The sequence below is a fragment of the Canis lupus genome, chromosome 10 (assembly GCF_048164855.1).
Source record: "Canis lupus baileyi chromosome 10, mCanLup2.hap1, whole genome shotgun sequence".
Taxonomy (NCBI): domain Eukaryota; kingdom Metazoa; phylum Chordata; class Mammalia; order Carnivora; family Canidae; genus Canis; species Canis lupus.
The window spans coordinates 48,700,451-48,728,173 of record NC_132847.1 but is presented as its reverse complement, the minus strand read 5'-3'; the positions used below and the strand labels follow the sequence as shown (position 1 = coordinate 48,728,173).

The window sequence follows — 27,723 nt, the reverse complement described above, 5'->3', positions numbered from 1 at the left end:
AAAAATACAAAAATAAAATTGGAGAAAACAGATACAAATTTATATAGCTCCATAGTAATTTAGATTGGATTTTTAAAAATAGTAGGTATTACTTTCTCAATTTTAAATGTTTTGGTTATTTAGAGTCCGAGCATAGTCCATATAAGTGTTTTGAAAAGCCATATACGGTTGTCCCTTAAACAACACAGGTTTGAACTGTGCAGGTCTACTTATGTGGATCTTTTTCGATAAATATAGTGCAGTACTGTGAATGTATTTTTCTCTTCCTTATGATTTTCATAATAACATTTTTTTTTTAACATTTTCTTTTCTCTTATTTATTGTAAGAATAAACTATGTGACATATACAAAATATGTGCTAAATCTGCTTCTGTTATCAGTAATTCTTCTGGTGAATAGTAGGCTGTTAGTAATAACTTTTAGGGGAGTTGAAAGTTATATGTGGATTTTCTACTGCACGGGAGTCTACACCCCTAATGCTTGTATTGTAGGAGAGTCAATTATAATTCAAGCTCCTTATTTTATAAATGGGAAAAGTGGAATGTAAGAAGTTAATTTTCCAAAGTCAAATGGGAATTTATTGGTAGAAGTTGGTTGTCTACAGAGAAGGAAAAAAATGATAGATCTGCCTGGAAAGTTTGATTTAAGTTAATAAAAATGAATATACACCCTGATTGTCTTTTTTTTTAAATTTTTATTTATTTATGATAGTCACAGAGAGAGAGAGAGGTAGAGACACAGGCAGAGGGAGAAGCAGGCTCCATGCACTGGAAGCCCGAAGTGGGATTTGATCCTGGGTCTCCAGGATCGCGCCCTGGGCCAAACGTAGGCGCCAAACCACTGCTCCACCCAGGGATCCCCTGATTGTCTTTTAAAAACTCTTCAGATGCTAGGTGGCATTTGATATTACAACTTCCGTATCCAATGGCTTTTTTTTTGATTACTTTCAGCAAAACCAGCTGCTTTTGAGATACAGCATATGTATACCCCTTTTTGAATTTTTTTCACATCTACTTTGATTCCGTGGTGTTTGTAAATGCTACAAATCATTATTTACTTTGGGATCATGAGGTAGCAAGATGATGAGGAAGGGCATCGGTCCCAGAGTGAGAAGAGTGAAGTTGTACCAGTTCACCCTGCCTTTCAAAGCACTATTTGTAAAATGGGAATATTCTCTGCTTTACTCACTACCATTGTACAAATTAAAAGGAGAAATTATATAAAAGCTCTTTGCAAAGTATAAATTGATTTTTCTCCTAAATTTTTATGGAGGTTAGCTGTGTGCTCTTGGTAGGTCATTATTTCACTTCTTTAAACATTAATTTCCTCTTTCCTTTCTCATGGGGTTATTTTAAGTATAATTGAAATAATGTGTTTAAAGTATATAATGTGCAAACAACAGTGCCTGGCATATAATAGGCATATCTGGTAGGTTGAATGCAGAAATTGCCCCAGTTATTCATTTTTCAATGTGACTTTGCAGTTCTTCCCATCAAGAAGTGGAATCTATTTCCCACGCCTTGGGCCTTGTTTGTTCCTTAGAGTATATAGTTCTGAGGGGTGCCACTTCTGACCAAAGTCTCTAATAGCTCAGTGTGCTCTGTTCTCTTTCTTGAATTCCTGTTGTCATCATCAAAATCTGCATAAAGTATCCTAGAGGAAAATGAGATACCCCATGGAGTAGAGCCAAACCAGTCCCTTGCCCATTCACCAGATGAATGAATGAGTCCAGCTGAGATCAGCTGAGCTGGGCACAGATCAATGAGACTTCCCAGCTATTCCTAGAGAGTCTAATTTAGGTTTGTTAAAATAATTGGTTGTTGTTTTAAACCATAATTTTTTGGGCTGGTTTGTGACATAACAAGAACTAACTGATAACATGAAAAAAAAAGGAAGGAAGAAAGAAAAAGGTAGGTGTTATTATTATTAGGATTTCTATATATATGTAATAAACTTCGTGACAATGATTACTTACGTTGGGAACATTTATTTTAGCTTGAAAATAAGGTAATTTTTTCAAGCTTATCAATTCCCCTAAGCAAAACAAAACAAAACAAAAGAAATAACTAGAGGAATTTATGTTATGTAAAAGTATTTAAAACATAAATTCATGTGGTTTCCTGTAATGGGTAATTAATCCAATCACTAAACCCCTCGCACGGAGATGTATGTATTCTCTTAGAAGAATTGTCTCATGCTTTAATCATCAACCTGAATAATGATGCTTGGAAGCAGAATCACCCTCCCCTCTACTCTCTCCCTCCTTGCCCTCAGTAGAGCGTGAATTTAATGTGCTTTAAAAATACATGTACTTGGCAATTTCAGTAAAAACATTAACCAAAACTTTTAGCATGACCTTGAGAGCATGTTAAATGAAACTCCTTAAGAGTCCTATAAAAATATTTTTTAATTTTCAGAACACATATTTGTGTGTTCTTTCTTTGTTATGAACATTAACCAATTGTAAATGCAGTTGACCACTTTCTCTTGGTTTGAGAAAATTCTTCAGTTGCTTCATCATAAAAGGGAAATGGTACATTGAGCCTGCCCTGTTAAAATTTGTTATTTAAACAGTGTTTTTCACTGCAAAACTACTTAAGCAAAGATATTTACATATGCGTGCATATACTTGTCCAATTACTTTCTCAATCCTTGTTATTCATGTTGTGGTGCTTTAGATAAGAGCATGTTCTTTCACTGCAATCTTCTTATTAAATTAACTTTATTTTCAAGAAGCTCTAAGGATGAAAAGCACTCCGGATGTTAAATATCATTTAAATATTATATGAAGTACTTCTGAAGTGTTACATTTGTAGGTAGTAGAACAAAGAGAAACAAGTAGGCAATGTTGAATGGAAGACTGAGGGGCAACCTAATGGCTCTCAAATTTTTGGAGGGTTGCTTTGTGTAAGAACACAAGCAGCTATTCTCTGTTGTCATCAGGGACTTTACAAGAGCAGAACATGAGGAAATAGCCTTAAATCTCAACCAAAAAAATAGGGGATATATAATTTATTCATCCAACATAAATTAAGCAAATATTTACTGTGGGCCTACCGTGTAAGGTGCTGTTCGAAGTGCTCAGGGAAAAGGTGAACAGATGAGACAAAGTCCCTGTAGTCATTGTCAGCATTCCTTCTTGCTCAGAGAATGACTTTGAAACTCAGATCCAGGTCTCCCGGCTCCTGGACTTTCCCTTATTTATGAAACTGCAAAAGGAAGATGGAGGTATTATATATGCCATAAATGATGCTGCAGAATATTATTGGCAGCATCAGGCTGCTTATCTTAGGCTCCGGGTTGTCTCAATCACAGCCTCAGTTCTCTTTTTTTTTTTTTTAAGATTTTATTTATTTATTTATGAGAAACACACACACACACACAGAGGCAGAGACACAGGCAGAGGGAGAAGCAGGCTCCATGCAGGGATCCTGACGAGGGACTTGATCCCGGGATTCAAGGATCACGCCCTGGGCCAAAGGCAGGTGCTAAACCGCTGAGCCACCCAGGGATCCCCTCAGCCTCAGTTCTTTATGGAAAGAATAACCAGAGAGATTTTTAGACATAATTCACCCACTACACTGAAGATTTTCTGATTAACTTTTTCATTCAATAAAATATTTTGTGGGGGGTAAATAATTTCTTAGCTTATTCAAGCAAGATTTCTTGTTTCTGGGTTGTGGCAATTCATCTCTTGATGATATTTTTCTTAGTTTGTTTCCATGAAAATAGAAAATTGATTGCCCTTAGCATTCTGGTTTCTGTTTTATCATTTGCAATTTGCACTCCTATTCCTTTTCTTGTCCTTCTGCTAATATGGGCATATGACACATTCTGGCTTTATCATTTGTTATTTTCTAGATACAGTTAGCACTTTTTTTTTTTTGCCCACATGCAGATTTTGCTCATATTCCTTTCATGGACTTCTTAGTTTACATATACTAAGTAGGTGTCACTTTTTACCACTTGAAATTGAATAGCTCTAGATTTATATCTCACTATGCTTGGAGGGCCTGCTAATTTAGGTGAATTCTTTTAATCTACTTCCTTGAAGGAATAATTTTAAAATGTGAAATCTATCATTTTCTTTTCTAGCAAATACAAAATACTGTCTTCTGACAGGATTTACCCATAGCTATTGATGATTGATTCACAGGCTAGATCATCTAAGAAAAAGAAGAGGAAGAAAAACAAGAAGAGGAAGGGAGGGAGGGAAGGACGGAGGAAGGAAGGACAGAAGAAAGCAAAGAAGGAGATATGTAGAGATTTATTTCTTTGCATGGCTCACAGGTAGAATACTTAAACCAAGGAGATTAATCTGTTGACCCACGTTTGGTTCACATGCTGGCTTTGCCATGTATTGAGGTCATTGGGCAACATTTCTCTCTGTTAAGAGAGCTAGAGAACTACTGAGTTTATTGTCAGTCATCTTGGGAAATGCCAGTATTCACACCTTTAGTATTTACCTTTTCTATCTTGGCCTCTCTTTCAACTGTGAATTTTCCTTTTCTACTATTGGAAATACCAGCTGGGTTCTGAGTCTGGGTTTGTGATTAATTTTGTATGTGCTTCCTGTTTGAAATCTGCTTGTTGACCTTGACCTGCCGTACTTAGGGGTTGAATTCTACATCCTGATTCCCGCCAGACAGATTTCTATACCTGGGGACTTTTCTTTTAACTGGTTGTTAATGCATATCTCCAACAAAGTAAAAGGTGGGTTCCTGAAAAAAAGTTATGTTCCTTGTGATGTTTTCTAAACCGAATCATTTAAAATGCACAGAGTACTTGCTATTTTAAAGGCTTACCGGTAATAAGGTATTTTATAAAGTGAAAGACCTTTTTACAAGGCAAGTTATAACCCATACTCATCAAATTCATCTCGTTCTCTCTTTTTCTTTCTGTTTTGTACTGAAATTCCTCAAGGTTGGGTTATGTAGGGCCAGCTCCTATGGCCACAGAAGTTGTGTACTGTGCACTTGCAGGGGATGTCACTCATAGAGACCATATTATTAACAGCCACACTCAGAACTACATGGAGTGGGGCATTTCAACATTTCTTTCCTTCAACCTGAATTTAATAATCTCATTATTTGTTTTTTTGTTTTTCTTTTGATGTTTATGGTAATAGCTACCTAAGTTTTTTTTTTTTTTTAACTCATTTGTAAAAAATGTAGGCCAGTGCTGGGGTTGTGTTGCTTGGGTTATATGGCATTGCACATTGGCTAGCTATAAAAGCCCATGTCCCTGTGGTAGAAGAAAACAAGCGTCTTACTCCTTTGCTCATTTCTTACTGGATCAGTTTATTTCAACTTCAGCTGGCTCTTTCCTTTTATTATGCTTTGTAGGATTGTTTTGGGGTTCTTACTAAATTTAAGGGACCCTCTCAACTCCTCTTCTAGTCCTCATATTATCATGGTATCTAAGAATATCTCAGTGTCTAAGATTTATGCTTTTTTTCCAAAATGTAACTCTTTTCAAGCAGTAAATTCAGCAAAGAGTGAAATTGCTGGAAAATTTCTTAATTCAAAGTTAGTCACATTAAAACTTCTGATCTGAATGTTACGTAAGTGATGGGGTCAATTTAGGCATCATTATAGAAGATAATACTTTTAATAATAAAAGCCACTTTATATTGAATATTCACCCTATACTACAAAGAACCCATTACTAACTTTTATAGTAACTATGAGGTCAACATTTCTGTTTCCATTTTGTAGATGAGGAAGCTAAGCCTCCTGGAGGTTTTGTAAATTGTTAAAGATCATATCACTAATTGGTATCTGTGAATCCTGCATCTATATTTCCCAAACTCACTCTTTTGACTATACCATGCTGTTACGTATATCCTAATTTTTAATATATATAGCAGTTACTTTGCCATTATGAATACAAAGTATTCTTTATTGGATGTTGATTGTGTTTTTAGGGAAGTAAATTCTACCCAGAACTGTCATGCAGTAAGAGCCAGTTAGTTTTACGAAATTCAGTCTCTGAGAAACAGCCCTATACTGTGTTGTTGTTTGTGTTTGTTTTCTTCCTTCTGTTTCTTCCCTTGCTACTGTCTTATAGCCTTGAATATTACACTTGGATCATTAAACGCTTGCACCAATGGCTTTTCCCTCTTTACCTATTTTCCCTTTAATTGATAAAATATAAAGGGTACATAGAAATTACAGAGATAGCCCAGATCTTTCCAGATACCTTCAGGGCATACCAAAGTACTTTATACTTTAGGAATGATTCCTTCATGGAAGGAAGGCATGAATGTGAGGGAAGATGGCATAGAAGCTTTGAAAAAATGTGTGAGCACACAAAATGGAAGCAGTTTGGAGAAGCAGAAAATTTTTATCTATGATTTTTGATGATGATAGAAAATTGAGAATAGAGGAGAAATAGGGATTTTTGTATAGTCTCTTGCTTGTTACAGTAGTCTGGATTTTAGAATTACTGGTTTTTGAGGTTAGTGTTAACTTGCTGAGGCCAGGAGAATGTCTTTGAGGCATAAAACTTAGAAGGATATGCATTCTCCCAAACCTGAAAATATGCATACCTCTCACATGTAATGTGGGGAAACTTTCACCTACTGAAGTCCCTGTAATCTAGTAGATGCATATTTTACATCCTTACTTATAATCACCTAGTTCTATAGAGCCATAGGTTCAAGTAATGTTTATTGAAAGGACCAGGAAACACAAGTAAAAAAAGTACCAGATATTCTTGTTTACTCTTCATTTTCATGTTCGTATGTATGGAAGAGAAAGGTGGGGTAATTGTGTGTGTGTCTATGTATTTGTGTTTCCTGGTGTTGGGTAAATGAATGAAAGTTCAATTATGAGACTCCTTTTCCTCCCAATATGGTATCTTCCTGTAATTTAATGCTGCCTTCCTGCTTTCTACCTACCTATTGATTCTTTTGCATTTTTTATTCATTCAAGTTCATGGAATAAATGTGTTTTTCAATAAGGCTATTTAACTGAGTTGCTCCTTTTTAACTGTTATCTGATTGAATTTTAAGTTTTGATTTTAAAATTAAATCATTGTAGAAAGTCGAAAATGAATCGAATATTATAGTAATGATAACTTGAAATTACAAAGTGTACTTTTGCCTGGGGTCCACTTTATTCTATATTTTAAGATTTTATCTGTTTTAATTTATCATGGAAATATACTGCAGAAATGTGCATCCACCCGTGCATATTTTTAGAGTGTATTAGGGAAGTTGTAGAGAGAACATATAATCACTCTGAAATAAATGCTCACAATGATCAGGAACTGAGGATTTTACATAGCCATTAGTATCCTACAAAGATATCTAGGTTAATTGAGAATATAACTGTTGTCTTGAGAAGCAAGCATACCTGAGATCTAAACAATGGCTCCTTCCAGAAGTTCACCTTGTTTTGTTAAAAGGGCATGAACAATAGCATCATGGAGCAAGGAGTTAATGTGGTATATTAATATCACAGAAATGATGAAAGGAGGCTTTATCACTGAAATAATTTTAGATTTATAGTGCAAAAGGAACATTTTGTTATGCCACTTTCCTTAACAAGATCTGCTGTCCTAGGTGATTTGGCCCTTGCCTATGTCAACGGCCTCAACCAACCCAAACCTATAGCACTCTGACTTTAGCCACAGAAGCCTTCCTTTTATTTCTGGAATGCCCTAGTCCTTTGTTCTTCAGGGCTTTTCTGCTTTTCTTTCCTCTTCCTGGAGGGCTCTACTTGTCTGTTTAGTCAATCTCAACACATCATTCATAACTCAGCTTAGAAGACACCTCTTTGAGAAAGTTTTCTCTTTACTTCTACCAGAGTAAGATTTACTTTTTATGAGTATAGAAATTTACTAGCTATAAGTATACCTACTCATAGTTTCCAGTAGGTATCTTTTATAGCTTGTAATACAGCCGAAGTTAAAAATATATTATGTTGTCAATTGTTTACTGTATTTATTTCTAGAATGTAAGACAATGAAAGTCATTTTTGTCTTGGTTCACTATCCCTCCTCTACCTCATACTTAGTATAATTATGGCATGTAGTTGGTGCTTGGTTTACATACTTGTTGATTGAATTAACAAATGGAAAGATACTTGTATGAATCTATAGATAAATTCAAAGTCACAACAATGGAGAGGGAGAGGGTATAGAATAGAAAAAGATTAGAGAAAACGAGAGGAAACATAATAGAAATACTAAATAAAGGTGGGTAAGACCATAGGAGGTAATGGTAGAAGTAGTTGTTCAATACTTGTTAACTATTTAAACAAGGATAAGTATGGAGATATGGTAAAAAAGAGAGAGGGCATAGCATTTGCCTTTGTAATTTTTTTTAAAAAAATTATTTATTTATTCACGAGAGACACACAGAGAGAGGTAGAGACATAGAGGGAGAAGCAGGCTCCATGCAGGGAGCCTGATGTGGGACTTGATCCCAGGACTCCGGGATCACACCCTGAGCCAAAGGCAGATGCTCAACTGCTGAGCCACCCAGGCGTCCCTTGCCTTTGTAATTTTAACTTAGTCCTTGGCATTTGATATTTTAGGGCAATTTTCAACAGTGTCACTGACTCTACAGTCATTTCTTTGTAGGGTGTTTAGGGAGTAAACTCCTCTTATATTCTACCTAAAAGTTCCAAAAAGCTAACAGTACCTAAAAAAATGCATTTGTAAAGATAGAATCAGTATTATGATTAGTGGAAGAAGAAACTAAGAGTTGTAAAATTAAAAGCACTATAAGAGGGTTAAGTTTTAAAAAGCTTTGGATTTTGGGTAAGATCTGAGTAATGGTTTCCTTTCTTGGGGAAAATCCAAGTTTTATGGGTCCTTGAAGATTATATATTTTGGGAGGCCCTTTTAAAAATGTTAACATAAAATTAGATACAGGGCTTTGGGAGTAGTCAATGAAAATAAGGGCCTCCGAAATTTAATTAACAACACTAAAATCTAGCTACTTTTGCTCAGCCATGTTCTTACTGACTGAAATTTTAGGAAACTGCATTGGCTTCTTTAAACTTCAGTTTTCTCTTCCATAAAATGATGCAAGCCATAATTTCTAATGAAATATTGGTGTGATTTGTAAGTATATAGTTTGTTTTATAAGAAAAACTGCCTTATGACTTGGAATTTATATAGTCATTGCTGCTATTATAATAATTACTTAATTTATTTGATCTTTATGATCATATTTACAATATCATTTTTTTTAAAGTGGAAGAAAAAGATCAGTGCCTTTTTAGTATTTCTCCTAAATAACTAAAACTTGCTGACCAATATTTTAATGTTCTTTTAACTAACCCTTATTTATTCATAGTGATCATGCTTTAAGCATTGACCATTTATCCAGCTGTGCTAAGCCAGGTGTGGACTTCAGCCAGCTGATTGGCTAGGGCTAAAAATACTCAATTGTCTACTATTGCTCAGTTAAAGTCTTTTCTTGACTCTAGCTCCTACTTGTCAGTCAAATTCTAATTTTTGTCCTCAGGGAATGGAATTATTTGATAACTCCCTTTTCCTTATTGCTTCTGGTTCTTGTCATTCTGTCAGAAAGAAAAAGAAAAATATTTTTTTATAATAAAAGTATAATAAAAATAAAAAAATATAATAAAAAAATATTGAAGTTTGTAGAAATTTTGGTTATGTTTTTATATGACATCTGTCTCTTTAACTTGATGGTTGTCTCATATTTCTGTACATCCTAATAACATTCCCTGGGGCTGCAATTCTTAGTAACAAATTATTATATTTCCAATTCTTTCTTAGGTGCTGGGTTTTCTGCACAGAATGTAATTAGTTAAGCTCTTTATCATGAGTATAAATAGAAGGACAGACATAACACACCCCTTTACCCATTTTGGATACTGAAGGGGAACTCCATACTCTTAGCCATCATAGCACAACTCTGTGTGTGTGTGTGTGTGTGTGTGTGAGAGAGAGAGAGAGAGAGAGAGAGAGAAAGAGAACCAAAGAGAGAGAGAACAAGTGGCCAAGGGAAAGATGAGGGGAGAGAAATAATTGGAATGTGTCTGCTGATTTTACCACCTTCCCTAACTAGCTATCTTTGAGGTGTTGACAGATCAATTCCAGTCCCCATAAGGCACATCTGTCTCCAAGGCCACCAGGATAGTCTTAGTAGCAGTCTGAGGGGAAGCAGAGAAGTTAACAGAAAAGGCAGTGTTGAGGCAAGATGACCCTTAGCAAGTTGCCTGTCTTCTGAGAACCTTATTTTTCTCATATTCATAATTACCAATATAATTGGTAATGAATAATTGGTAATGAATATGAATGGGGAATATCCATAATTACTCAATAGGATATTTGTGAAGATTCATTCTGATCATATATGTAAAATGCCTAAAGTTTCTAAGAACTCTGTAGTATTTGTCCCTCCCACAAAGGGTTTTGGATGGCGTATGTGCATATCAAGGGCTTGACGCCAAGTCTGGTCCATAGGTAGCAGTTAGTAAAGATTCTTATGTAAAGACTGTTTGTGGCTTAGCACCATACCTTGCAGAAGAGGGTAGAGAAAGGAGTGTGGAGAGAAGGGCAAGTGGAATGCTGTGTTGTAAGAATTTAAAGAGCAAAAACATTTTTTGAAGGATTCTTTCCTTTTTGAAAGCTTCAGATATACTTTTTAAAAAACTATTCCCTCAGGATGCATGATGTTAAGATGTTGCTTTAAAAGTAAGGCTCTGAGCACCCTGAGGGATGCTACTCCTTAATGTTGCATTTTAATGCAGATGTTCAAAATATTCAATAAAGTAGTACCTACTCTCCTAGAAGTAGTGAAACCGCCATTTCTTCAAATAGCAGAATCAGGACTCTACATAGTTCTTTTTATGCCAGTAAAGCTAATATAAAAATAGTAGTCCATTGATTTCCATAAACAATGAATACTAAGATAAGTATTGTCATTATTTTAGTTAAAGCCTCAAAGAAATAAAGGATCTTGTCCAGTTGGGTTCACAGAGCAATAAGTGACAGAGATGAAATTCATCCCTGGCCTGGCCTCCTGCATAACTACCATACTCAAGTTTTTAAAATTTTTTTGAATGAAGTTTTAAAAAGTAATCCAACAAAATTTTCTTTAGCTTTTGACCAATTGCATCTGCCACCTATAGTGTGAGGGTTTCTTCATACACACGTAGACATATAAGCATCTAAACCACACCCTGGTAATATATTTATAACCCAGTCTCTGTAGGTCTTGAATCAGCTCTTTATGAGCTTCCTTCTCATGTAAGTGTTTTGAGTCCATCCAGTCATGGTTTAGCAAATACACTTCAATAGACTTTTACATTCTTGATAAATAATTGATAGGTTTGATTGACATGAGACATGAAGGAGATTTGACATGTAATTGCATTTAAAATGATATATTTTCAGAAGCTTGGTTGAAAGACTTCCATTGAAACTTCTGTTAAACAGTTTTCCAGAAGTCAGTCTAAACCTAGGAAGTAGTATGAAATACTATTCTTAGAGTTATATATTTTTATAAAGATACAACATGAAGGTTTGGGAACAGTCAGACTAAGTATATTTTACTGTGTTCTTCAGTTCAAGAAAATTTGATTTCGATTTTTCACAATATGGTACACATGAAGGATGCCAGCTGGTAAAACTTACTTCTTATTTATCATCCATGCCTTAGGGAGGATAAAGGATGAGTCCCATGGAGAAAATGAAAACACATGTTGTACAATTTTATTTGAAACAATGTGAAACTTCAAAAATACAGTGTGGAATAGGTCATCTTATTTAATTTCCAATGCCTGTTAAAAACAGAAAGGAAAAATGAGTACTTTTGTACATTAATATTTTCAATTTTTAGACAAAGCATAATCTCATTTTATCCATTTCCTCTAAAATTTCCATCATTTCAGATATGTAAAATTCATGCTTATTCTTATGTCTGACTAATGGTTTTTCATAAGCTTACATGGTAAATCTTTTATATATTTGCTTTTCACTCTGATTCCATTAGATATGCATTGAAGGAAAAAGAAAAGATTTTTGAAAGAATACAAAACACTTTAAGTAGTCTTGATCATTGTGTTGATGTGGTAAAATGGGATGAAAAATTTATTCTCATTTTCTGAGATGTTAATTTCCTTCTTGCCCTAGACAGACATTCTCATGAACTATGTATTTATAATGAATTTTAGTAATTGTGTCATATATATGTGTAGATCCTTTCTAGCATATGTGTTGGTGGTTTCCTTTGAGCTTTTAAGCTAGACTTCATTTTTTCTTTATGATGCGTAATATCTCTTTAGAAAGATGAAATCCAAATGGCCATTATAATAAGCATAGTAGGATTAATCTCCTACATGGTTTTCAAATGGCAGATGTTTAAGATTGACTGGAAGAGACATGGTGAAATTCAGTTTGGAGAAATGGCTGGAAATTTTTTTTTACCCACAATCATCTTTTTTTCCCCCTCTCTTACTACATCAAGAAACCATAATCTGACAAAGACCAAAGCACCTGAATAGAAAGAGCTTGCTCCTGCATAATAGTGACCTATTATTGGGACCATGGTATAAATTGCAAAATCCTTTATCATACCTTTTGCTTTACAATGACTCTAATTTTTGAGATGCCATGGATATAAAATGTGTGTTGACATCTTCAAAAGCTGAAATAAAACATACAGGGATAGAGAAACCCTAACTTAATTACTGCTGCATTAGAGGTGATACACTTTTATTATTGATTTCTAGAATAGCCAATTAAACTGAATCTTAGGGTAGCAATCAAGAGGCCCTATTCCAATGGTGATTAAATCTTCTCTCTCACCACACCACAGATGTTCCCATATGTTGGGTGAAAATAAGAAAATTGCATAATTTTTCTCAACTTCATCTGCTTATAAAATGGGATGTAATATAATAAAAATTTAAAATAGAAGTATGAGGTAACATCTTCACACCCAAAATTGTGGTTTCTCTAATTCAAATAAAATAACATTACACTGAAAATTATCACTAAATCAACTTGGGAACTGTGAGTTTGATAGTGTGTGTCATATATGCATGTGTAAGGATTTCTGGAGAGAGACTACTGTCATGTTACAAACTAAGATTGTACATATCTGCAGAAAAAGAGGGTAAGAGTTAATTGCCATATAAATTAGTCATGGGTGATTCATGTGTCCAGGTGTTCTGCTCTGTATGTGTGTCTGTGTCTTTTAATGTTGTTTTCTTGCTTGTAATACAGATTTGTGAAGAAGAGTTTAATTAGAAGGATTGATAGTTGGAACACTGATAACAAGTGTAGATTCCCTGTCATTAAATTTATTTAGAATCAGCTGCTCTAAAAGATTGTTTTTCTTCTGCAGCTTTGAATCATTTTTGACTGCTTTGATTTTACTTACACATTAAATTTCGATAATTGTTAAATGTTTCATAAGTAACCAGAATATCTTCTATGAAATCAAAAATTATTTAATGATGTATTTCCCTCATGTTAACACAGTGCTTTCTTAATGCAGAGTTCTCTTTTTAATGTTATTTCTCTGACTAAATTCTTTTTCAAAGTTTATGATAAATGAGTTTTAATTTCATTGGGACCAACTTTGGGTTCTGGTTTGTAAGTAAACTGAGAGGAGTCATTTATGTGATTAATTAAAAATTAGTGAAACATCATTACTTGGGTAGATTCATATTAAAATAAGTGAATTGACTGACATTACCTGTGATTACTAGATACTAAAATTCGCTATCATCCTTCATTACAGCTTTTAGGTTAAAATAAAAATAACATTATAAAAAATACTATATAACAATATAAAAATACTATAATCACTATTTTAGAATTCTCAAAAGCAATCAAGATTTAAATATATGATTTACTCTTTGAAAGTACTTTGTATTTTAAGAGTTTAGCAATAATCGATAGGCAGAGACTTTCTCACCTGTCTTTTGGTAAAATATGTACTGCTTATTAATTTTAAAGAAACCAATAGTTTTTTTTCTCATTATAACCATTTTTTTTCTCTTTACAGGGAAGATAAACTTACTTGTGATTTGTATTTTTTTACATAAATTATATATTTATAGGCATTATAGAATTTTCTTTTTTTAAGATTTACTTGTTTTATATATATATATATATATATATATAGAGAGAGAGAGAGAGAGAGAGAGAGAGAACATGTGTACACACAGGTAAGAGGAGGGGAGAAGGAGAGGGGGAGAATCTCAAGCAGACTCCCCACTGAATGTGGTGCCCAAGGTAGGGCTCTGTTTCAAGACCCTGTGATTATGACCTGAGCCGAAATCACAAGTGGGTTGCTTAGCTGACTAAGCCACCCAGGTGACCCAACATTATAGAAATTTCAAAGTGTTTAGAATAATGTATAAAAAACTTTGAAAGTCTGAATTTTTACTTCCTCTGAGTTAAAAACTGTAAACTATTCATCCTATATCTTTCTAGTATTTTCTATTGATTATGTAATATAGGGATATATCATTTACAGAATCTAAATGCTATGCTATGATATGTATTGCATTGGAACTCTGCTTTTTATGGATCAGTATATGTGGGAGACTTTCCTTGTAAGACATATTGGTCTGCCTCATTAGTTTTAATGCCTGTTTAATATTATATTAATGAACCATCATTTATTAAACCAGTCTCCTCCTTTCTTGTAACATTTTTGAAATTTAAAAAAAATAATTGTTTTATATCTTTAATATTTAAAAACAAAACAATCATAACCTACTGAACTATACTCTCCCAACAGATAGGTAGGCAAGCAACCATGCTTTGGTTGGTACTGGAGAGGAGAGTAAGGCTTCCTGTGGAGGGCATCATGGCGATTAATTCCTAACCACATACATCAGTATGGAATTGTCTGTCTCATCTGTGTCATCTAGGTCCGCTTCCTTCCATATTTCTACACCACCCATCCCAAGCATGTGTGCCTTTGTTTTCATACTTATCTCACTTTAGTCACAAGATGCCAAGTATCATATCTTTACTTAATGGTGTCCAAAGCAGAAAGGAGAGAAGTGCAAATGGTGGAGTGGACTTCTTCATATATGAAGGGAAATCTTTCCCAGAATGGTTCCCAGCACACATATATCTATCTTTCTTTGGCCAGAAATGAGTCTCATAGCCACCTCTCCAGGCCAGTCCCAGATATAGGTGGACATAGGTGGATTGATCTCTCTAATCAGTTTAAACCAATCATTATTTACCCCTTAGAGCCAGGAGCATGGCCACTTGAACATATTTGTTAGCAAGAAAAATGCAAGGGAAAGGTTGATGAATGGGCAAACAATAGAGTCTAGTATACCAAGTACAGAAATATTTTGCAAATATACAATTTTTAGGGAGGTTTTTCATATATTAGCTTGTTTTGTTTATTTCACATTCATATAAGGACAGTTTTTTCTTCCAGTGTCACAGATAAGGAAACAGGGATCTAAAATATTAAATGATATGTCTAATATTGCAATGCTAGTAAGACACAGGGGAGAATTTAATTCTGGTCTTTTAAGTCCTAATTTAAGACTTTATTTTTAGGTCACACTGTCTCTCACTTTTTTAAAAAAAGATTTTATTTATTTATTCATGAGAGACACAGAGACAGAGAGAGAGGCAGAGACACAGGCAGAGAGCGAAGCAGGCTCCATGCCAGGAGCCTGATTTGGGACTGGATCCCTGGTCTCCAGGATCACGCCTTGGTCTGAAGGCGGCGCTAAACTGCTGAGGCACCCGGGCTGCCCACTGTCTCTCACTTAAACAAACATGTCTTTAAGAAGAATGCATTAGTTTTAGATACGTTTCTGAAACATCATCTACAAAATTCTAATTTCCTTTTTTTCTTAGGTACATTAAATTGTCTGGGGAATAGCTAACCACTAGAGAGTGGCCTCTCAGTGGAAAGAAATGGTTGCATAACACATCCATATGTAATTTGTCTCACAAAGGAAACTTGCAATTATTAAATTAGGTATAAGAAACTTTTTCAAAAATGCATTCAAGGCAAGTAGAAAACGTGAACTGGGTGGTTTCATGGGTGATTTCCATTTCTGTGAGAATGAGATACAAGACAAAGATACTTTTTGTGTAATATTTCACAATTCAAAAATATGTAAATATGTATGAAAGACTTGTTGATATAAAGGACTCCACTGGCTTAAAGATATTGCCAGATTTTTATTTGTTTTGTTTTCTAGATAGAAAAAAGTAGAGCAGATGCTGTTTTGTTTAGAGTCTCTCCCTTAAATACTCCTATCTTTTACAGAATATCTTTCAGGCTTTTTATTGTATACCGTAAGAGTTTATTCTAAAGCAATCCTGACATGTCACATATAAGCTCTTAAGACTTTAGCTCTTTCTTGTTTCAAGTGATAATGCAGTGCTAAGAACATTAATGTCTGAGGATCTCTTCTGCTGACAGCCAATCTGACATCCTGGTTCAGATAACCTAAATTTCAGTGTGAAAACAGAAGTAAACATTTGCTGCATTATGAATATTCCAAGCACCTAGGGTAATAAAAGATGATCTACATGGATCCTTATTATGTGAAAGTTGTTTGCTTTTATTTAAAGTGTTCTTGTTCAGTAGACATATATGATTTGCCGAGGTGCCAATTTATAATTCCTTAGATGTTTTATGGTCTGTTCTTGAATATCTAAAAGGTGAAGAGAAAGATTCTTTCCCATTACTTGTTTATGTAATAAAAGACAAGTGTTTTTTGCTTGCAATTTAGATTTTAGAGTGCTGGTTTCTGGATCAATAGGTCGATCTAACTATATATTATCTACCTATTTTTGGGAATTCTTTCTGGTTGCTTATATTTTTAGCATTTTATTTCTTTTATCATAAGAAAGAGAATCCAGTCATAGAAGGTAAATGAATTTTGCGGTGCCTGTGATAAATTTAGAAGTGATTCATGTAAATGGAGTAAAATAAAAGTTTAACAAATTGGAGAAAGGAGTGAAGTTATGCAAGGAGTTTACCAAACCTTTTAGTTGGGTAGACTTTGGACTAAGAGCTTACATATTATAGTGCAAATGTCAAGTAGTCATTAAAACATCCATTTATATCTTGCTAACATTTTTTAAAATACCACTTATACAATAATAATAACCTTGTATTATGTGCCTTGAATAATACTTTAACTTTTCACCTATAAAATGATGAACTTACTAGAACCAAGTCATAAACTCAAATGCCCAGAGAGGACCAAAATATATAGGAGGCAGTTAGGGGTCTAGAACACAGAATGCATATTTTGTCTAAGATTGACAAAATCTATACCTACCTTCTTCCCTGCCCCTTCCTCCTTGACAGCCTGCTTGAAATAGAATATATTTGAGAGCTGAATTTAGCCAATGGGACTTCCAGTTGCAACTTCTGAACTAAGAGAATAACTAAGCTCACATCCCAACTTTAAAAAGTGGATTATTTTTTTATACCAGTTAGAGAACCATTTCCTCATTCGAAACTTTTACTTAATTCTCTTACACACACACACACACACACACACACACACACACACACACTTTTTTTTTTCCTGGAGACTGATGTTGTTAACTGGTTTAAGAAATTAGATAATGTGGATCATATCTACTTTACTTGACAAGAGTCTTAAACTTTAAGTATCAGTAGATCATAGCTACTTAATTTTATTCTTGTAAATACTTAAAACTAATGGGAAAAAAGGAATAAATTCACTTAGAGGCTTTTATTTTTCTTGAAATTCACATTCCTCTTCTTGTTATTTAGTACTCATAGTTATGAATCTTGAATACTTAGGACTATTTGGAGAAAAACAATTACAACTTACCTTAGGCTCAGTAGATATTATGCAGTTTTGGTGATGTTCAAGTTTAAGATTATGCCAGCATCAAGTTAAGTTCAGTGTCAAGTCTGTGGAAAAATGATCAATCTGGGTTATTTAGCTTACTGTAGTAAGTGTTCATAAGCTTTTGGATCTCCTGGAGTATAATCTGCATAAAAACAAGGACTTCACTGTTTATCTTGCCTTATTTCCAGTGTTTACAGTAGCTATACTTAGTGTTGAGAACAGTGTCTGGGATATAACAAGTGCTCAATAAATATGTGTTGAAGTAATTATTGAATTAATTTTGAGAAAATATTTTAGGATGCCAAATATAGATATATGGCAAGTATTATTCAAGTAGAAATGTAATAGGAAGATTGAAAAATATTTTCTTAATGGGTTTTGAAATTATGGGATGAACATTTTGTTTCTCATTGCTGTAATAGCAATTTCTGAGGGAAGTTTTGAAAATTAAAATATTTTCATTTTTGTTTTAATTTCTAAGGAAAAACTATGAAAACAAAATGAGACGTTACCTCAATTTGTAAATAAACAATATCGATAAATGAAGCCTTACTGAAGCTATGTTATACCTATTAAATTAGTATATAAATGGTTACTAACTCTATTCTTGTTATTGTCTATAATAATTATGGAACTACCTTATTTTCATTCATCCCTTATTCTTGCTTTGAACAGTGCTTTGAAGTGTTTAGACACTTACATACACACACATACACACAAATATATGTGGCTGAAGCAGGTCTCTACCTTTGTTATTTGTAGAAATTCTCCCTCTTCAGTATACTGTTTCAGTGTGCTCTGCTTAATTATATATTCCTTATTATTATTTCAAACTATCTAACCCAACTTTAGGTCATTTAGATACTGATAGTCTCTGCTTTATGACTAATATATTGATAACATTGTATCATTTGAGTTATAGAATGCCTATTTGAAAACAAACACCAGCTCATTTTTATATTGTTGTGTTCTCATTTTATTTCATGGCTGTAGTGCAAAATATTGATAGGTGATTTATGTCATTTATCTATGGCTGCATCAGAAACCATCCCTACTTAGTAACTTAAAAAAAACAATTACTTGTGTTGCGCATAAATCTTCTATTTGGTTTGGACTTGTAGGAATAGCTTGCCTCAGCTGGGGCAGTTTCAGTTGGGAAGTGGACGTTCACTTTTAAGATCACTCATTCACATGATGGCATATGGGGCAGATTGTCAGCTGGAAGCTCAGTTGCAGCTGTGGGTCAGTGGCCTTGCTTTCTTTCCATCTAAACCTCCTCACTGGCCACTCATTAGGTTTTTCATGGTAGTTAACTTCCAAAACATCTTAAGAAAATTAAATATAAGTGCACAGTGTTTTTTATGCCTAACTTTGGAAGTCATAAAGCATCCCTTATAATCTGTACTTCATTGGCCAGGGCAATCTCGAGGGCCCACCCAAGTTCAAGGGGAGAGGACTTAGACTCCGTTACTTGATGGGGAATAACAATGTTCTGGAAGAGCATGTAGGACAGGCAATAACAATTGTTATGTTCACCTTTGAAAACTAATTTACCATACGACTATTGATTTGTCATCATGCAGAAACCTATTCTTTTTAGCTTTCCAAAACACTCTTAGAAATGGGCTTGTTGTTGCTCTTGTATCCTGAATCATTTTCTGTACATTTACATAATTACATAATTCTCTTCTGAATTGGAGCTTTCATAGCCTTAGAACTTAGCACCTCTTCTTATATTTTGTAAGCCAGAGTGTAAATCTATTGGTTGGATATATGAATGAATATTTGCTCTTCTCATGCCAAGATTTTCTTACAGCTTTTCTTATACTTAGAAAGGACCCTTTCTAGGAAAAGGAAAAATCATGAGAATAAGTCATAAGCATCTTTACTGTGTAATATTAGACTCTAAGCCCTATTTTTTACTTATTTTTTCTGTACTTCCATGACTGCATGTATATTAGAAGAATACAATTATTTAATGTCAGAATCTAAATGTGATCCATCTTTTTTCTACTGAAGATGATATTTTGGTATGATGACTATTTTGCTTAGTGTTTTTAATACTATTATTTTACTTAGATGTGTTTTTAATACTCATGACTTCAAGATACCCTAAATTTTTAAAGCAAAGCTTAAAAAATGATTAATGCAATCACAAGTTCTTTTTTTTTTTTTTTTGTACTGAGTGGGAACTAAAATCTAGGTAATATGTAATATTCAATATTCTCTCTTACGCTTCTCTCTTATGCTTTTCTTTCTCTTCTTTATGGAATCTATAAGATTCTGAAACTTATCAGACTAGTGAAGCCAGACATTGCCTTTTACTTATTTTTTAAATATTTTATTTATTTGTTCATGAGAGACAGAAAGAGAGGGAGAGAGAGAGAGAGAGAGAGAGAGAGAGAGGCAGAGACACAGGCAGAGGGAGAAGCAGGCTCCATGCAGGGAGCCTGACATGGGACTCAATTCCAGGTCTTCAGGATCACACCCCGGGCTGAAGGCGGTGCTAAACCGCTGAGCCACCTGGGCTGCCCCAGACATTGCCTTTTAAAGCAGTGCTACTGAAGCCAAAATATAATGAAAAAATCCTTGAGGAATGTTCTTTGGGATACCTTGTTTACTGCTGGTTTTCAGTAGATTATTTTTTCCCTACAGATATTTAATAATTCTGTATTTAATTCTATTTTGTATTAAATTTGAACACACTTCTTGTTATATTTTTATGTTAATTTTCTCCCAGTAATTGTTGATTCAAATAATGAATAGTGTTTTGTTTGATTCATGTTATATACCAACCTGTTTTATTTTTCACACCATCCACTTTTGGAATAATATTTAGTATTCAGATATTCTGTTGAATAGTGCCTTTTGTATCCATTCATTCATAAATTTATATTTATTCATTTATTGTGCCTTTCATTATTATTCATTCAACAAGCATATATTGACCTCTTTCCATGTGCTTGACTCAGTGTTGTTTATAACCTTCTCTGAAGGTTACAACTTATTAGAGATTATCAATTTTTATTTTCAAATGTTAACTACAAACAGCAGTCTATTCAAAGATTAATTTATAAGAAGGCTTCTTTGGTAACTCACTTTTTTTTAAAGATTTTATTTATTTATTCATGAGAGACATAGAGAGAGAGAGAGAGGCAGAGGGAGAAGCAGGCTCCATGCAGGGAGCGTGACATGGGACTCGATTCCGGGTCTCTAGGATCCCACCCTAGGCTGAAGGCGGTGCTAAGCCGCTGAGCCACTGGGGCTGCCCGGCAGCTCACTTTTATAATAGTTTTCTGTTTATAATAATCACAAAGGATTTCTATATGAATTCATCTATTTGTATCCTGTACATTATATGGCATTTTTACACTATTTAAATCACTTCTCAATAATAATGTAATATTTCCATCCTTAGCAAATGGACTATAATGAGATTTGTATTGTGGTTCAAGACCAATAACAGGCCATAGATTCATGAAAATAAATCATTGGAGTTTTTATTGTTTATATCTGGTGGCCTGTTACATGAAGGCCCTTTTCTTTGGGTGCTCTTTGTTTCTGTGATTAGTCCTTCACTATAAGGCAGGTAGTTTCATTGTATTATTTTGGACCACCCAGGAAATTGTTGACAATGTCCATTCTTGGCTCCATGTCAGACCTACTGAATTAGAAACTCTTGAGAGGCAGCCTAGCAATCTATCAAAACTCTAGGTGATTCTGATAACACAGTAAAGTCTGAGAATAAGTGTTTTAAAAAAGAATTCCAACACATTTATATCTCTGTATTAAAATTTTGAGACATTCACAGGGTATAGTTGATCCAGATATAGTTGGTTTACACAGTTAAAATTAATAAGTAGAAGTTAATATAAGCTTACCTTGTTTTTGGTGAATCTGTTCTATGAGCTAAAGACACAAAGCACACTTGTTTATTTGTCAAATTATCTCATTCTTTAGGAAAAATATCAAATATACATGTGTTTATCATGCATGGATTTGCATTTAAAAATCAAATCTGTATGTAGTTTTATGATAATTACTCTGCACTAGTAAATTTCTCTCTGATTTATAATCAAATGTTTATCATTTTTGGTCTAATTTGGAGGAACTTTAGTAGGATAAGCAATTTTCTAAAGTCTATTCACAAGTAACAAACCCCATAATACTATGAGAAAAATAGGTAATATTTAATCAACACTTATTAATTCTAGGCCACTTTAAATATATTATCTCGAATAATTTTCACCAACATTCTGAAAATGGTATTATTCCTCCTCTTATGATCAGTAATCCAAGAGAAAATAGAAATGTTACATAATTTGCTATAGCTAGTAAAGTGTAGAACCACTTCAGAGTTGAGGCTTCGGAAACAACTTTTGTAACCAAAATGTTTCATTGCTTCAGTGGAAAATAACCTTGGGTCTGGTGTTAGAAAATTTAGGTCAGTGGTCCTGGAAGTAATGCACATTCTTTATCCCTACCTCAGAGCTATGGAAGCAGAAAGGATGTAGAACACAGCACTTTGTTTCAATAATCTCTTTAGATGATTCAGATATACTGTAAAGTTTGAAAGCCATGCATCTAGGTTTAAGACTATTTTATTTACCTTCTTTAGAATTTTGGACAAATCCTTAAATATTTTGAGTGAAATTCTTTCCTTGAAAGAGGGCTTGTAGGACTCTTTGTATGTTAGGTGGTTGTGAAAATTCTGAGGTTACTCAGGAGAAAGAATTTTGTGATTTGCAAAGTACTCTTCAGATGTTACTTGATCTGAATTAATCACAGCAGCCTGTGAACCACAACTGAATTTTCACCATGAGTTAATTCCTCCAGGAGGATGACATTATCTTAGGAACTTCGTTACCTTCTAAATCCACAGCTTTATTTGATCACAGTTGATTATGTGTCATCTTAGCTTGCTGTGTAATTCACAGCCAAACTTGAGGACCAGGACAAGATAGGATGAGGGTGCATGAGAAGGATCTGCCCAGCGTACCCATTTTAGAAGTTGAGCTCAGTACACATGTAGCCATGAGGAATTGCAGAGTTATTGGAAGAGGAAATTAGAGAGCTTGCTAAAATATGCTGCTACTAACCCTTACTTTCTTCTTCCTATTCCTGGTGCCTTAGAACTGATTCAGTCTTTTGTGCATAGCTCAATAACTCCATCTTCAGCGTGTAACACTAGCCCTGAGATTTGGAGTAGAGTACAAGGGCATTTGGGGTCACTTAAGGAAGTTTTCCAAAAGAGGACTATAGCTCCCAGTGAGACAAGTCCTCTAACCTGAGCTCTGAGACGCTAGTGAGGGAAGGATCAGGGGTTGAGCATTGCAGCTGGGTGGATCTGTGAAAGCTTCCCTTTCATATTCAAATGGAATCTCTCAGAATTCAGATGGATACAGATCTAGGATATTCTGTCTCTGCGTCTCTGTATTTTGTCCCTGTTTTTCTCTCTATCTCCCATTCTCTCTCTCACATACATACACACACATACTTGGGTACTAAAATTAAGACTGAGTAGGGGAGAGATGAGAGTGATGGTTTAGTAGGACCTCATGGTTGTAGTATAACCCAATGGCAAATAGTTCTTTTCTCTTCCTCAGTAGAGATGAGTCCCAAGAGTATGTTTCTGAGATGCTTTGGAGACAGTAGGCTTGATAGAAGATTAGTTTATATTCCACTCAGATGCTTCCTCCAGTCTGCTAAAGTGCTATCCGAATTCTTCTTCATTTGCAGGTGTTCATTTAGTTATTAATAGAATGTACATCACTGATTAATAGAGTCAATAAAGAATAACTCCAAAGAATTAGGAGTAATTCTACAAACATTTTCTTTTTCAAAGAGAAAATTGTCCATACAGATGAATCTAGAAAGTTACTTCTGAGTCATATAACAAATAGGGTATATAAATATATATTAGTACATTCTTTTTCTGTGTTTGTATCTTCTAGAAGGTAAAATATATTGTTGCAGAGGGACAAGTATGTATTAGTGATGCATGAGAAAGTCAAAATTCTCTTTTATTTTAAAGATTTTATTTATTTATTTGAGAGAGAAAGTGTAGTGTGTGTGAGCAGGGAGAGGGACATAGGAAAAGACAATCTGAAGCAGATTCTGAGCTGAGCGAGGAGCCCCAATCAGGGCTTGATCTCATGACCAACCATGAGGTTATGACTGAGCTGAAACCAAGAGTTGACTGTGCCACCCAGGCGCTTCTCAAAATTCTCTTATGAAAACCCTGAATTTTTCATTATACAATATAAGAAAACAAATAAAAACCAAATAAAATATTGCCCCACACCCAAAATTTGAACTTATATATGAATTTAAGTGGAAAATGTGTGGAATTAATGTGTTGCACAAGCCAGATATTATTGCTTTCAGGGAACCAAGACACTTTACTATCCTTCTTGATATCAGAAGAACAAAATAAATGAGGGAATATGAAGTTATGGTTAGGTTTAAATGAGAAATGCTTGTCTACTTAGATCTTTTAATGCAAGATTGAATTTCTTTAGTGTGACATTATTTTATATTAATTTCCCCCCTAATTAATACCTTGCTGTTTTTAGACATAGTGGCAGTTGTGTTTTATATACCACAATCTATTTTTATTTTCAGTTAGTCTTTGACTCTCCAAATATTAAAATGAACTTAAAGTAGGTATTACTCATATGTTTTCAGAATGATTCATGTTCACCTCTAGTTCTTGGCATTCTCTATCAGGATTCATTGTGTTAACAAGTGAGTTTGAACAGTATTTCGGTATGTATAAAACACAATACTCACATAATTGTAAATATCACATTGTACAATAACTATTTATGAGTCTCTCACTTCCTGTTCTAGTCTGGAAAGGGACTCTTTCTCATTTAGTTTCATGTTTGGCAAATCTCATATGCTCAATGACATTCTGCTGAATTTTAAAACTGAGTATTTCTTGAGTGGGATAGCTTTATTTAAAAAAAAAACTTTTATATATGTAGGGATGTTGAGAGTATCTGCAATTTAGTTCTTTATCTGTCATTTTATGGAGTCTGAACTAACTAGTGGACATGCCTAAATATATTGTTTTACTAGTAAAACTTGTTTTTCTTATTATTTTTATTTTTTTAATTTTGTCTTTGTTCTGTCCCAAGGTAAAGCATATATTCTAGGAAATTCATAAAAATTTGGTTGGGCTTAAAAGCAAAAAAAAAAAAAATGGTGTTGGGCTTAATATTTAGATCTAAGGTACATTAAGTGATATGATATGCCTTGGTTTCCTGAAAGAGGGAATATGCTCAGTTTATTCCCAGGTAATAGCTTACCATAAAAATGTGGCTGAGTGAGTTTCCTGTTGTAGTAGAAGTATCATGTGAAATTGATGTTCAAAGACTTATCTAAGAAGGCTAGCATTTTATGAAGTGTTCCTTTGGTAATGAAATGTTACTTCCCAAAGACACAAATAACTTTTTCATGTCCTTCAATCTTAGAAGTTATCAGAAGAAATTTAATGACATGCAAACTGTGCTAGAATTTTAGTTTTATTTATTGATACTCCCATCTATATACATAAATGAGATGTAATCATGTACCAGAGTACATTTATCTACGATTTCATGTCTAGGAATAGGTAAGAAACCCAGTTGTAAATGAAAACCGTTTGTTTTATCTTCTTTTCTTGCCTAAAGCCAACAATTGATTGACTGCTATAATATGAATTTAGAGGTAACTAAAATCCCAATATTGTTGAAACTATACTACTTTATAACCTGTCAGTTCTTAGTGATGCACATAAAAGCCAAATACGTTTTCAATTGCTCAGTGTATTGTGAAAAGTCTAATGGGGCTTTTTTTTTTTTTTCCTTACAAATTCTCCATGGGCTTTGAGTTACATCTTAAGGGCTCTGTTGTAGTTTTGCAATTAACCTGCCATAGTGAAGAGTACACACTGATATTTTGTTGTAGTTGCTTCTTTTTATTCTATATTCCTGCAGTATGTATTTACCAACAGCAATGTGTAGTAGCATTAGATGAGAAGAGGGCAAAGCTTTAATTTTGAGGGCTATTTTAGAATTCCCTGTGTGATTTTTGTCACTATCACTTCTACTGGAATATTGTGGTAAGAAAGCTTCTAAATTCTTAGTTTACAATCACAATTGTTTTTACCTCTTTCATTCTACTGTAACACCTCCATGATGGAAGTTTTTTGTTTTGTTTTGGGTGTGTGTTTGTTTTGACTAATGGAGATGATTTTTTCTATGCTCTTAGCTTCCTTGAGATGGCAGTATAAGCTATTTACTCTGGAATAAACTGCCCTTTTTTTCAAGAACAGCTACAGCTTTATTTGACACTAACAATGCATTGCATTGTTTCAGTTTTAAAAGTTCAAAATCTTATAAAGGCTAATTATATACTAAATATTATTCTGGGTGTTATTTTTTACAGTAGATTATTCAAATAAAATAATAATCATGTATGTACATTTTAAAGAGTATTAATTTTCATTTTGTGATTTTTTTTTCTCTTTCATTTTAAGTTACAAAAAAAAAGCTCACAGTAGGGGCGCCTGGGTGGCTCAGTTGGTTAAGCAGCTGCCTTTGGTTCAGGACATGATGCTGGAATAGAGCCCCACATCCCACATCAGGCTTCCTGCTCGGTGGGGATCCTGCTTCTCTCTCTCTCCCTCTGCCTCATACTCCCCCTGCGTGTGCATGCTGTGCACGCTCTCTCTCTCTCTGTCAGATGAATAAATGGAATCTTAAAAAAAAAAACCTCACAATATTTTACACAGTAATAAGAAATATCTAGGTCATGTATTTCTTTATACTAAACTCTGATTCTTGGAGACTATGGAAGAGAAGAATTGTAGTCAGTGAACTACAATATTCATGATCATTAACATATTATGTAGGAGGAAGACAGTACATTTTTTCTAAAAGTTTAGAAAATTAATATCTATATCTCATCTGTAAGTGATGAATGCAGCACCTTTTTATTTTTTTTTTAATGCAGCACCTTTTTAAAAATTATTTTTTTATTGTTAAATATATCCTGAGATTTGACATTTATAAAAGGAAAAGATCTTCCCAGCATCAAGGAATAACTAAATACATAGTAATTTATACCACAATTGTAGAAAGAGTGATGTGAGAAGCTAAAGGGTAATATTTCTTTTTTCTTTGAGAACAGAAAGTTAGCAAATTATTCATTATTCTTCCTTATGGAAAAATAATACTAACAATGATAATCATAAGAGGAAAGCATTGCATATAAAGCCTTATCACAAGTGCTTTTTGTGTATAGTCTCATCTAAGCCTTTCCAAAGTACATGACATTATTACTGTTGCTGGGAATTAGATTTGAGGAGATTGACGTCACTGGAAAATCAGAAATGGAACAGGGTATATTGGCCAGCCAAGGAGACTCCAGAGTCTGAGATGTTAACTCTGCAGAGATGGATTTTTGTATTAGAGGAGATAGTGACTTTGATACTTCTCTCTCTTTCTACCTCGGCATATCGGCTTTCTCCTTTTCTCCTTTTTCTTATGAATAAATCTTTTCTGTTGGTGGTGTGATAACTGTAGCTTCCTGTTCTAGTCTGAAAGTTGAAGGAAGATAAAGCTGTGGTACATAGATTCCACAGGACAAAATATATGTGCATTTATTTTCCCTGTAAAATAATTCATAATAATAATTAGTAATAAAGCTGATTGCATTTTTCAGTAAGTTGAGATATTTAATAAAGTTTTAGAGGAATTCTCCGTTGGAAAATCTGAATTTAATTCAGGAATTAAATCTAGATTTATTTCATGGTAGACTATTTTTAGTATAGAGCTTTTCTCTTTATTGGAAATATGTTGCTTTTACCAATTCCTATTCAATAGTGTTCGGAGCCCACGTGAGAGCTTAAAGC

General features: G+C 34.0%; 1 protein-coding gene and 1 long non-coding RNA gene across 11 annotated transcripts in view; one reads left to right on the top strand and one right to left on the bottom strand.

The window, feature by feature from the left end:
* The window catches only part of LOC140640953 (uncharacterized), a 42,971-nt gene extending 20,277 nt beyond the window's left edge, over positions 1-22,694 (bottom strand). Inside the window, exons 1-6 of the long non-coding RNA XR_012037547.1 lie at positions 22,432-22,694; positions 21,704-21,731; positions 17,802-17,884; positions 12,565-12,634; positions 11,623-11,768; positions 3,058-3,209 (exon numbers count right to left, since the gene is read on the bottom strand). This is a non-coding gene — a long non-coding RNA (uncharacterized lncRNA). The remainder of the gene's footprint in view (positions 1-3,057; positions 3,210-11,622; positions 11,769-12,564; positions 12,635-17,801; positions 17,885-21,703; positions 21,732-22,431) is intronic.
* Positions 1-27,723, top strand: part of LINGO2 (leucine rich repeat and Ig domain containing 2) — a 1,123,953-nt gene that overhangs the window by 29,017 nt on the left and 1,067,213 nt on the right. The gene's annotated exons all lie outside the window — the stretch shown is intronic.